The sequence below is a fragment of the Pan paniscus genome, chromosome 19 (assembly GCF_029289425.2).
Source record: "Pan paniscus chromosome 19, NHGRI_mPanPan1-v2.0_pri, whole genome shotgun sequence".
NCBI classification, from domain to species: Eukaryota; Metazoa; Chordata; class Mammalia; order Primates; family Hominidae; genus Pan; species Pan paniscus.
The window spans coordinates 90,689,310-90,702,932 of record NC_073268.2 but is presented as its reverse complement, the minus strand read 5'-3'; positions in this window follow the sequence as shown (position 1 = coordinate 90,702,932).

Genomic DNA, 13,623 nt, shown 5'->3' with positions numbered 1-13,623 from the left:
GCACTACAGGCACACACCGCCATGCCCGGTGCTTCTTCATTTTTGAAGGATAATTTCCCTGGATATAGAATCCTAGGTTGGTGATTTTCCCCTCTAACACTTTAAGTATTTTATACTACTGTCTTTTTGCTTGCATACTTTCTTTTTTAAATTATTTTTTTCTAATTTTTAATTTTTGTGAATACATACTAGTTGTACGTATTCATGGGGTACATGTTATATTTTTATGTAAGTGTACAATGTGAATGAGCAAATCAGGGTAGTTGGGATATCCATCACCTTAAACATTTATGATTTCTTTGTGTTAGGAACATTCCAAATTCACTTCTGTAGTTATCTTGAAATATACATTCAATTATTGTTAACTATAGTTATCCTGTTTTCCTACCAATGCTTGCATACTTTCTGAGGAGAAGTTTACTATATATATATTTTTTAATTTGAGACAGAGTTTCATTCTTGTTGCTCAGGCTGGAGTGCAAGGCACAATCTTGGCTCACTGGAACCTCTGCCTCCCAGGTTCAAGCGATTCTCCTCCTCAGCCTCCTGAGTAGCTGAGATTACAGGCATGTGCCACCATGCCCGGCTAATTTTGTATTTTTAGTAGAGACGGGGTTTCTCCGTGTTGGTCAGGCTGGTCTCAAACTCCCGACCTCAGGTGATCTGCCCACCTCGGCCTCTCAAAGTCCTGGGATTACAGGTGTGAGCCACCATGCCTGGCAATTTACTATAATTTTTATTCTAGCTCCTCTGCAGGAAGCCTACTTTTTCCTCCTTAGGGTTCTTTCAAGATTTTTCTCTTTGTCTTTGGTTTTCCCAGTCATCACCATGAGAACCTGGTGGGGTTCCTGGAGATAAAGTCCATGAAAATGTGGGTGCCCACCTAAGACTGACCCCCAGGAGCTTCTCACTTTCAAATTAGTCCACACTTAGCCTCCAACGGTTCCTCAAAATTACTGTGTAAGTGTTCCTACCAGCTCATGGTTCTGGTGGCTTCTGCTCCAGGTAAGCAGATCTCAGCTGTGACTTTCTGGATGCACTTGTCTCCCCAGATTTCAGAGGAGCAGGTTTCCCTGCAAACTCAGTTCTCTGATGGTCCAAGAAAAGTCATTGATTTTGAGCTTGTTCAGCTTTTTCCTATTGTAAGGGTGGGATGATGACCTCTAGCTCTTCACCTGTCAAAGCTAAAACTAAAAGTCCATTTAGATTAGAGTATTATCTTTCCTGGGGAAAATACCAAAAAATTTTCAAGCTCTAATCATTTTTTTTTAGCTTCATGCCCTTTGGACCTTTTTTGTGACATTCTAAATTAACACAATAATTTAAAAAGTCAAGTTATTCTCATAGTAATTACATTTTGGATTGATATCTCTCTGAGATTTGGGGCCATTCAAGTGTCATTGGTAAGTACATTTGCAGACCATCTCTCAGGATGGGTGGCTCATTCTGCAGGGCTTCTGATTTAAAAGTTTTAGAAGAGACATTTTCTAATCCCGTCTCCATGTGCTAGGGAGGTCATTTGTATGGATAAGGACTGTCTCATGCATGTTTCCCCAAACAGGGAGGAACAGCTTTCTTGCCAGCTGTTAACTCCCCTCTCCCATAGCTGCCTGTTGCCTCAGCTACCTCTGCCTGGGAAATGTTTCTGGCATATGGAGTCTTAAGGTGTGTCTCTAAGTTTCCTCTTCTAGTCCTAGTTATCAGGGTGTGAATATTGACTTTTCTGTGTTCGATTCCTCTTCTTTGTTTGTTTTTTGAGACAGTCTCGCACTGTCGCCTGGGCTGGAGTGCAGTGGCATGATCTTGGCTCACTGCAACCTCCGCCTCCCGGATTCAAGTGATTTCTCCTGCCTCAGTCCCCCAAGTAGCTGGGATTACAGGTGCCCACCACCACTCCCAGCTAATTTTTTGTATTTTTAGTAGAGGCGGGGTTTCATTATGTTGGCCAGGCTGGTCTCAAACTCCTGACTTCGTGATTTGCCTGCCTCGGCCTCCCAAAGTGCTGGGATTACAGGCGTGAGCCATCGCAGCTGCCAAGAGTGCTCCTTTACATGTTAATACAGAAGCTTTCAGCCCTTTGTTTGAGAATTATAATCACTATGATGGATTCTGTTTCCGTATCTGTCATGATGTGAACTGGATAGGTACAATTTTTTGTTTGTTTCATTTTGAAAATTTTAATCAAAGTAACAAATGCATATGCAAAAATTTAAATGGTATGGAAGGGCTTAGACGTCTCTCTTATCCCTACCCAGAGTCCTTCTCCTCCAAGGTAACTTCCCCCTGCCCCCGCTCCTTTTTTTTTTTTTTTTTTCAGCTCTGTCCGTTTTTAGTTCCTTTAATGCCTTTTTTTTTGGTCTAACAGTTACAAACATCTGTTGACTAGTACCCTTATATTTCCTCTGCACAGTCTTTTCAATATAGTTATGCCCCCATTTTCTGTTTTTCCACCAGTCAACTCTGCAATTTCAAACAGCAGACTCCAACCTCCATTCCTTGCTTTGTGAACCATAGATTGTATTTTTGGAGTTGCCAAGGTCTAAGATGAATCATTAGCATTCCTATCCTTCTTTTCACTTCTTTCCCCTGTCATTTCCCAACCTCTTTCAGATATACTTTTTTAAAAAACCAAGTTTTGTTTTATTTTGTTTATTTATTTATTTATTTATTTTTGAGACAATGTCTCACTCTTGTCGCCCAGGCTGGAGTACAGTGGCGCAATCTCAGCTCACTACCACCTCCACCTCCCGGGTTCAAACGATTCTCCTGCCTCAGCCTCCCGAGTAGCTGGGATTACAGGCACCCACCACCACACCTGGCTAATTTTTGTAGTTTTAGTAGAGACAGAGTTTCACCATGTTGGCCAGGCTGGTCTTGAACTCCTGAACTCGGGTGATCTGCCTATCTTGGCCTCCCAAAGTGCTGGGATTACAGGCATGAGCCACCGTGCCCGGCTTTTTAATTTTTTTTTTAAATTTTAGAATTATTTTGTTTGTAGAAGAGTTGCAAAGTTAGTACAGAGAGCTCCTGTGTATCCCACACCCAGTTTCTCCTGCTAGGAACATCTTACATTATTATGGTGTCTTTGTCACAGCTATGAACCAGTACTGATACACTATTATGGAAGGCCATTTTTCACTTGCATTTCCTAAGTTTTTACCCAATTTCCTAATTCTGATCCAGGATCTAATTTAAGGTATGACATTATGCTCACTCTTTTTAATAATACACCCATTGCTCAAAATCATGGCACAGTTTTAATCTGTGCTTTGTCTTTTTATATACTTATTGTTTTCTCTTAAGTTTATGATTGCCTCTATTTTTGCTTGTTAGAGAAAGAAAATGCACGTCTTCTTCATTATGTTCCTCATATCTTCCAGTTTTCCACTCTTTGGTATGCATTCCATTCTCTTCTTGAATCTCAGTGACTTTGTGTTCTGATATGGATTGGCTTCTTTGTATTAGATAATGACTTTGTTTTACTTCTTCCCCCTGAGTTTCTAATTTACTTTTTAAATTTTTATTTTTTGAGACAAGGTCTCACCTTGTCATCAAGGCTGGAGTACAATGGCGCGAACATGGCTGACTGCACCCTTGACTTCCCAGGCTCAACTGATCCTCCCACCTCAGCCTCCTGAATATCTGGGACCACAGGCATGAGCCACCATGCCCGGCTAATTTTTTGTAGAAATGGAGTTTCACCATGTTCCCCAGGCTGGTCTTGAACTCTGGAGCTCAAGTAATCCTCTTGCTTTGGCCTCCCAAAGTGCTGAGATTACAGGCATGAGCCACTGTTCCTGGCTCTAATTTGTTTTTAAACATTGAATTCAGGGACTTCAACAGATGCTCAAGGCTCATTTTCTAAGCTCTCATCTACGTCATCTCACAAACCTCTCTGACACAATGTTCTATCTGTTTATTCCAAGAACTGGTTGTCTCTGGGCCTGCTGCGTAGCTATAGCTCTGACATTTTCCTTTAGTTCTATTCTTACACGGATTCAGTATTTCTGTGGCTCATTTATTCTGCTTTCTTGGTCTACTCTCTCATGAACTTGGTTTACTTTTCTTGCTTTATTCCTCATGAATAAGTATTCAAAGAAGTGACTTAAGAATTTACTTAAATAATTGCTTAAGAAAGAGAGCATGGGAGGTGAACTTCCTGAGTCTTTACATATCTGAAAATGTATTTGTTCTGCTCCTACTCAATTTGGGCTGGATTTGGAATTCCAGGTTGAAGGCTCTTTCTCGGGGGTTTGAAGACATCATTGCATTGTCTTCCTGGATACTCTTAGGAGTTAATATTGCTAATTGAAGTGCTGCTCATAGAAAGTCTTTTGCCAGACTAATTCCTCTGCCTTTGGGGATGGCCTGTTTTAGTATTTAGTATTTATTTTTTTGCTTTGGAAGCCTTTCTTTTCTATTCTTCTCTCTCTCTCTTTCTTTCTTTCTTCTTTCTTTCTCTCTTTCTCTTTCCTTCCCTTCCTTCCTTCCCTCCCTCCCTCCTTCCTTCCTTCCTTTCTTCCCTCCTTCCTCCCTCCCTCCCTCCCTCCCCCCCTCTCCCCCTCTCCCCCCCCCTCTTTCTTTCTTCTCTGTCTTTGCCGGAGTGCAGTGGTGTGACCTCGGCTCACTGCAACTTCTGCCTCCCAGGTTCAAGCGATTCTCCTGCCTCAGCCTCCCAAGTACCTGGGATTACAGACACATGCCACTGCGCCCGGCTAATTTTTGTATTTTTAGTAGAGACGGGGTTTCATCCTGTTAGCCAGGATGGTCTGTCTTGAACTCCTGACCTCAGGTGATCCATCTACCTCAGCCTCCCAAAGTCCTGGGATTACAGACATGAGCCACTGTGCCCGCCCTCTAAAATCTTTTCTTAATCTATGGGTTTCTGATATTCTGCATGAATTTATATAACCATATGCCTATTTATGTCTATTGTGCTGGGTACTCAGTCTACTCTTTCAATTTGAAGATGTGTGTCTCCTTTCCTCTCTGGGAAATTCTCTTGATTCAATTTTTTTCTCCCCTTAATTGTTACTGTATTTTCTGAAGTTCCCAAGTAGTCAGATATTATCATTTTCCATCTCTTTGTCTTATTTGCTCTATGAACTAGGATATTTCCTTACTGTCATCTTTAAAATACTTACAATGCATTACTTTTTAGCAAAATTCTTTTCAGTTTCCAAGAATTATATTTTTGTTGCCCAGGTGTGGTGGCTCATGCCTAATCCCAGCACTTTGGGAGGCTGAGGCGGGCGGATCCCTTGAGGTCAGGAGTTCGAGACCAGCCTGGCCAACATGGTGAAACCCTGTCCCTACTAAAAATACAAAAATTAACCGAATGTGGTGGCATGTGCCTGTAATTGCAACTACTTGGGAGGCCGGGGCAGGAGAATTGCTTGAACCTGGGAGGTGGAGGTTGCAGTGAGCCGAGGTCGTGCCACTGCACTCTAGCCTGGGAGACAGAGTGAGACTCTGTCTCAAAACAACAACAACAACAACAAAATATATATATATATATATATATATATTTGTTCTCTTTTAAATTTTTTAAAATTGTGGTAAAATATACGTAATAAAAATATCCCATTTTAACCATTTTTAAGTGTACAGTTCAGTAGTGTTAAGTGCATTTACATTGTCTTAACAACTCATCTCCAGAACTCTTTTTGTTTTGTGAAACTAATGCTCTATACCCATGAAACAACAACTCCTCATTCCCCTTCCACCCAGCCTCTGGCAACCACTTTTCTACTCTCCGTGTCTGTATGCATTTGGCTAATATAGGTATCTCATAAGAGTGGAATCACACAGCATTTTTCTTCTCGTGACTAGCTAATTTCACTTAGCTTAATGTTCTCAAGGTTCATCCATGTTGTAGCATGTGTCAGGATTTCATTTCTTTCTAAGGCTGAACAATATTGTATTTGAGAATAAGATATTATATATTAATAAATAATATTATATAGGATGGCTTCTTTGTATTTAGATAACTTTCTTTTTCTTACAGTATATAATATTTATTCTTAGATACAATATATTAAATACAATATATTACATTGTAATCTTAGAAAGAATACAATATAATACAATAATATTGTCGTCTTTCTTTTTTCCTTTTTTGAGACAGAGTCTTGCTTGGTTGCCCATGCAGTGGCGCAATCTCGTCTCACTGCAACATTTCTCCCATGACTAAGCTCTGGGCTGTTGGAATGGGTGAGGGGTGCACTGCAGGGAAGGGGCAGCCTCCATATGCAGCCACCTATCCCCTCCCCCTCTGGCATGCTTGGATGGGAATGGAGGTTTTGAGTTGTATTGACCTAGGAGGAACAATGGTGCTGTCTCCTTCCTTGGGGCTTTGGAGAAGATCTGTTCATTTATTCTTCCTTCCTTTCATTCATTCTTAGCCAGGTACTGTGCTAGGCACTCAGGATAAATAGACAAAAGAGCTGCAGTTCCTGACTCTAAACAGCCGACAGTCTACCGCTTGTGACTAACAGGTGCAGAAAGATCATATCATGGGATAAGGGTCATGATGGTGCATGAGGGAGGCATTGTAGTGCAGTGGCTGAAAGCTCAAGCTTGGACCCAGCAGACCCGGGTCTGCATCCTGACTCCACTGTGTGTTATCTGTGCAGCTTTGTCTATTATTTCATGTTGCTAATCTTCACTTTCCTCTTTCAAAGTGTCATTATGAGGATTAAATGAAAGAATGCGGCCGGGCCTGGTGGCTCAAGCCTGTAATCCCAGCACCTTGGGAGGCCAAGGCAGGTGGATCACTTGAGGTCCAGGGTTCGAGACCAGCCTGGCCAACATGGTGAAACCTCGTCTCTCCTAAAAATACAAAAATGAGCCGGGTGTGGTGGTGAGCATTTGTCATCCCAGCTACTTGGGTGGCTAAGGCATGAGAATCGCCTCAGCCGGGAGGCAGGGGCTTCAGTGAGCCGAGATTGCTCTATTGCACTCCAGCCTGGGCGACAGAGCAAGACCCTGTCTCAAAAAAAAAAAAAAAAAAAAAAAAAAAAAAAGAAAAAAGAAAACAAAAAAGAAAGAAAGAATGCATGGTAAGTGCTAAGCCCAGTGCCTGGTATATACTGAGTGCTCAATATGGGAGCTGTCATTGTGAATAACATGAGCGTGCCAGAAGTCTGGAGGAGAGGATGACCGCTTGCTCTGCCTGGAGGTGAGGAGGAAGGTGGGACTCGGGGAGGGCTTCACCCAGGAAGTGGCCACTAGGCACAAACGTTTCCTTCCCTAGAAAAGTCCCCCAGTGATAACTTCTCCTGTCCCAGCATCCCAAGGAGCCACATTTTTGACCATTGAGAAGCAGCCTCTAATAAGAGAGAGTCTCTGTAAGGCCGCCCAGGCCCTGCCCATGATGCCAGACTTCTGCTGCCATGTCGTTTGCCTTCTCCATTGGGTGCTTTCCGGGAGATACAAGGATGCATGATGAACAAGTGAACCTTTATTGTGACAGCAATGTGTCGCATGATGTCATCGACCCTTTTGCATGTATTATCTACTTAGTCTTATCCAATACTCCCCTGGAGGAGGCTATAATTCTTCCCATTTTATAGATGATGAAAGTGAGAGTCTGGGACATTAAGTTCATCACCAGGATCCTGCAGACGGCAGACAGAGCCAAGATTCAGTCCCTAGTGGTCTGGCCCCACGTTGATACGCTTTCCGCCATCCTGCAGCTGCCTTCTGCTTATAGAATCATCAGCCGAGAACTGTGGCTCAGGAAGGGACTGTGGAGGTTTGTTTGGTGCTTTTAGCTCCATAGTTGGAAAAACTCTCTGGCGCACTGAACTTTCTTGACGCTAAGTTCCAACCTATCCTGCCACTCAGTCAGGATCAGGAGAAGGAGACGCCAAGGGGGTCTGCCTCTCCAGAAGTGTACAGAAAGTGCTCAGTGACATCGCCATATCTGCCCCAACACCCTCATTCCTGGGACATACAATAGCCACTCTTACCTGGAACCTGTGGCATTAAGACCACCCCCCTGGAGCCGGTCGCGGTGACTCATGCCTGTAATCCCAGCACTTTGGGAGGCTGAGGTGGGCAGATCACCTGAGGTCAGGAGTTCAAGACCAGCCTGGCCATCATGGTGAAACCCCGTCTCTACTAAAAATACAAAAAATTAGCGAGGCATAGTGGTGGGCACCTGTAATTCCAGTTACTCGGGAGGCTGAGGCAGGAGAATTGCTTGAGCCTGGGAGGTGGAGGTTGCAGTGAGCTGAGATCGTGCCATTGCACTCCAGCCTGGGTGACAGAGCGAGACTCGATCTCAAAAAAAAAAAAAAAAAAAAGGAAAAAGAAAAAAGACAGAGAGAAAGAGAAAGAGACTATCCGACTATCCCCATGGGCTAGGACTCCAGGAGCTTGTGGTCCTTCTTGGTTTTTGTTTTTGTTTTTTTGAGATTGAGTCTCTGTTGCTCAGGCTGGTGTGCAGTGGAGTGATCACAGCTCACTGCAGCCTCGACATCTTAGGCTCAAGTGATCCTCCCACCTCAGCCTCCCAAGTAGCTGGGACTTCAGCGTGTGGTCCTTCTAATGGTCATCACCGCAGTAGTGCTCTCCTGTAGCACAGAGAACAGCAGCTGCAGGCTGTGGGAGAAGCTGCGTCTAGGCAGGCTCCTTCACTGAGTGCCAGGCTCTTTGCAGCTCGCTGCCTCCTCCTTGTGGACATTTGTCTCCAGCAGGGTCTCAGAACTTGGTGACTGTGTCATCAGAGAATTGACAAGCTCAACAGCCCCAGGGAGGAGGAAATTCTATTGCCCAGTCTTCAGGGAGGGCCAGTTGAATTGTAAAAAGCCAGCAAAATTTACCTGGACTTCTCTCAGCCACTCTTTCTGCTCTATTTCCTCTCTCTCATGTGGCATAGCCCTTTTTCCATGTGAGAAATATACTTTTAGGAGAGAAGATATGTCATTTGCATCATACTGTGATTTTAAATGCACATGTCACCTTTGGGGAAGCATTTGCTCTTCAGGTTTTCTCCTGGACTGTGGGTGTTACAGGTGGTTTCTTTCCATAGCAGCGGCTGGTGTGCGCGCATGCACACATGTGTGCTCTCTGTGTGGGAGGCATCATAGTTTTGAGAGCCTTTGCTGAAGTCACACTTCACTTGGCCATGGAATCCCCTCTTAAACAACCTGCCCTGCTCGCAGTGATCAGTGGGTTCAAGTTCACGTATTCTCTCTGGGCTCTTTTGTGCTGTCGTTAGTGATTGTTTTCCTCAAGGCACATAGCTGAGGATCAAAACTAGGAAGAGAATTCAATCCCTCCTTCCAAGAGCTGATAATGCATCATGCCAAATCATTTCTTCATCGGTTAACCTAGCTTTTCTTTAAATTGGACCTCAGGGTGCTCAGAATTGGGTCAATCATCATAATGGAATTCTGAGACACTCATCATTCACCCGTGGACAGTCCACTTTCATTCATTGGTTTATTCCAATGTAATAAGGCTCTGTAAACCCAAAGCAAAAGCTAGGGCCTTGGCAATAACCTACATTTAACCATATACTCATCCCACTTCACTCCCCAAATTGAGAATCATCCTGATTCCTCTGTCCATCAATCCTTTGCTTTCATTTTTAGGTAGTTTTATTGCATCTACATGCATTCCTAAAGATGCATTTAAAAAATGTTAGTTTTTTTTTTTTTCTTTTTGAGATGGAGTCTCACTTTGCTGTCCAGGCTGGAGTGCAGTGGTACAATCTCAGCTCACTGCAACCTCTGCCACCCAGGTTCAAGCGATGCTCCTGCCTCAGCCTCCTGAGAAGCTGGAACTACAGGCATGTGCCACCATGCCTGGCTAATTTTTATGTTTTTAGTAGAGATGAAGTTTCACCATATTGGCCAGGCTGGTCTTGAACTCCTGACCTCAGGTGATCCACCTGCCTTGGCCTCCCAAAGTGCTAGGATTACAGGCATGAGCCACTCCACCAGGCCTTTTCTTTCTTTTTGTAGAGATGGGGTCTTGCTATGTTGTCCAGGATGGTCTCGAACCCCTGGGCTCAAGCAATCCTCCTGCCTCTGCCTCCCTAAATGCTGGGATTACAGGTGTGAGCCAATGTGCCTGGCTGGTTGCTTTTTTGATTTAAGATTACGTTGCTTAGATTCTTCTGTATTGTGGCATGTCTGTTGTTTTGGCTGCTGCATAACGTTCTGCTGAGTGAATAGCCCACATTTCTTTCATCTGTTCTTCCACTGAAGGGCATGTGTGCTGTGCCTGGTTTTTATCTGCTGTGACCAGCACTGCAGGGAACTTTCACATACATGTCTCCTGTTGTCTGCGTGCAAGAGTTTCTCTTCATCTTCCCATGTGAGAAGCGGTAGTTAATTTATTTATTTAGAGACAGAGTCTCGCTCCGTCGCCCAGGCTGGAGTGCAGTGGCGTGATCTCAGCTCATTGCAACAACCACCACCTCCTGGGTTCAAGCAATCCTCCCACCTCAGCCTCCCAAGTAGCTGGGACTACAGGTGTGCACCACCACACCCAGCCATTTTTTTTTTTTTTTTTGTATTTTTAGTAGAGTCGGGGTTTTGCCATGTTGCCCAGGCTGGTCTCAAACTCCTGAGCTCAAGCAATTCGCTCGCCTCTGCCTCCCATAGTGCTAGGATTACAGGTGTGAGCCACCGCATCCGGCCAGAAGCATTTATTTAAGGTCAGTTGCATGTGTTGCCTATGCTGAGGTCACATATGGTTGGGTCGTGGGGCTGCAGGGCTCTGCAGGAAAGCCGTGTGACTTATGGAGAGGAAACTGGGATTTTGGCTCAGACAAATGTGATTCAAGGTCTACCTGAGCCACTTGTAAGTTATTTGACTTGGACCACTTTCTTGACTTCTTTGAGTTGCAGTTTTCATATTTTAAAAATGGAGGCCAGTGCGGCGGCTCACGCCTGTAATCCCAACACTTTGGGAGGCCGAGACAGGCAGATCACTTGAGGCCAGGAGTTCGAGACCAGCCTGGCCACCATGGTGAAACCCTGTCTCTACTAAAAATACAAAAATTAGCCAGGCATGGTGGCAGGCACCTGTAGTCCCAGCTACTCAGGAGGCTGAGGTAGGAGAATCGCTTGAGCCCAGGAGGTGAAGGTTGTAGTGAGCTGAGATTGCACCACCGCACCCCAGCCTGGTAGACAGAGTGAGACTTTGTCGAAAAAAAAAAAAAAGGAATAATGTATAAGAAATGAGGAGAGGTCAAAGCACGGCTGGGAGGAGGTGCTGCAGCCCAGGAGCAGGACTGCACGGCAGGTGATCATGCTCACTTTGAAGTCAGCACACCAGGCCCACATGCACCAGAGCACTTCACTTACTAGCTTATGACCTGAGGCACACACTTAACGTTTGGAGTCTGTTTCCCTGTGGTTGGGGGTAATTGCACTGAGCCCTGAGGGATTTTGGGTGGATTTGATGAGATCATCCATCCATCCTTGTCCCGGTGCCTGGGATACTCAGTCAATGTGAGCTACTGTTGCAGACCTGGGACTAGTGTGAGCACTGTACAAAGGCTGAGTGTCACCAGGGTGGGACACTGCAGAGGAGATTCAATATCAGATTCAGCATATTAATATTAATTGAACATAATAATGAATATACTACTATTTTCCTTTACAGACTTCAAATATCAGGGATCAAAAATACAGATTTCCCCAAACTTCCTTTTTTTCTTTGAGACAGAGTCTCGCTCTGTCGCCCAGGCTGGAGTGCAGTGGCATGATCTTAGCTCACTGCAACCTCCACCTCCCAGGTTCAAGTCATCCTCCTGCCTCAGCCTCCCAAGTAGTTGGGACTATAGGCACCTGCCACCACACCCAGCTAAGTTTTTGTATTTTTAGTAGAGATGGGGTTTCACCATGTTGGCCAGGATGGTCTCCATCTCTTGACCTCGTGATCCACCCGCCTCAGCCTCCCAAAGTGCTGGGATTACAGGTGTGAGCCACTGAGCCCAGCCCAGACTTTCTTATTCAGAGTATCCTGGGGTGAGGCTTGGGGGTTTGCATTATTATAAGGTTCTAAGGGTGACTCTGACATGGCATCAATCAACATGCCCTGGAAAACCATTCAGAAAGGGCTTTAGTTTCCCAAAAGAGATGAAGAAGAACTTTAGTTGAGCAGGAGGAGAGCACTGGATAGAATTAAGAAGAGAATCTAGACTTATTAGGGGAGGAGGCAGGACATGGCCTAGACCGCCACATTGCACGTTCATGTAGAAGATGGTGTTAATGACCCCAGTGTCACCTCCAGAGCACAGCATGGTGCCATCTGCCATGGGGTCTCCTAAAACTGTGCAACATATTCCAGTGTTACCACCAGGAATAACATCTATTTATACTGTTTACAGTGTTTCCCTCTAGAGCCAGACTACTTAGGTTTGAATCTAGATTCATCCCTTACTGGCTCTGTCACTGCAACTTCTCTTTGTGTCAATTACCTCATCCGTAAAATAGAGATAATAATAATGTATATCTCAGGTTGTTGTAAGGGTAAAGTGGGTTAATATGGAGGGCTTCATAAAAAGGCTTGGAATAGCATCCACACTTAGACAGTGATATGTAGGTGTCGACTGTTGCCCTCATCTTTGTCTTTGTCTTCGTCATCATCATCATCAACATCGTCACTATTCTGCCATAAATTCCACTTATTATAGAAGTGCATGTAAATGCACTTCACCTAAAATGCAAGCAGCACTATTAAAAAAAAGAATAGGAGAGGGATAGCTATTGTTTTCCTCTCCCTAATATTTCGAGTAAGAAAAGATGCAATTTCTCAGTACGATAAAACATGGAAAATATTTCTAGTTATCCTCCAACTCTCCCCTTTTCAGTAACAGAATTTTTGGCTGGGCACAAAATTTAAAAACATTTCTCAGCCTCCTTTGCAGGGAGGTGTGGTGACATAACTGAATTCTGGCCAACGAGATGTGAGAGCAGAAGTCAAGCCCAGAGAGAGATTGGAGCAAACCCTCCTCTTACTCTCTTCCCTTCCTCTGGGTGGGATGTAGGGGTGGTGGTGGGTGCTGGAGCAGCCATCTGATGCTGAGATGGAATCCCAGTGCTGGATGGTAGAGCCATGGGCTGGAAGAACCCTGAGGCTGTGGAACTGCCATATCAGCCTTGAACTGCTTACCCCTGAATGTTGGAGGAAAAATAAATAGATTTCTATCTTGTGTATGCCCTACATAAGTTGGCTTTCAATACAGTAGCTGAATGAGTATTCTAGATAACATAGTTGTTACATGTATAAGGAATAAACATTCTACCAGGTGGCCAAAAGAGCAAAGGAATAGGGAGAGATGGAAGACAAATCCTTATTTGAATGATGTAAAGTAAGAGACATAGGGAAGGGAAAGGGCTGGATCTAGGGCAAGGTGACAAATGTGTCTACGGACAGTCACTCTCAGGGTCATGCCTGCACCTTGGGAAGCCTCCTTAGATTTTGTGCCCTACGTGCCTTTTTTGCCTTGCTGTGGTCTGGACCATGGAAAGGAGAGAAGATGGGTAATAGAGGGATAGGAACTGAAGAAGAGGGATGGGGGTAATGTGGAGAGAGAGGAGAGGCTGGGGATGGATTTCAGTAAAAAGGAATCAAAGGAGAAGAAAAGAAGAGGGGAAA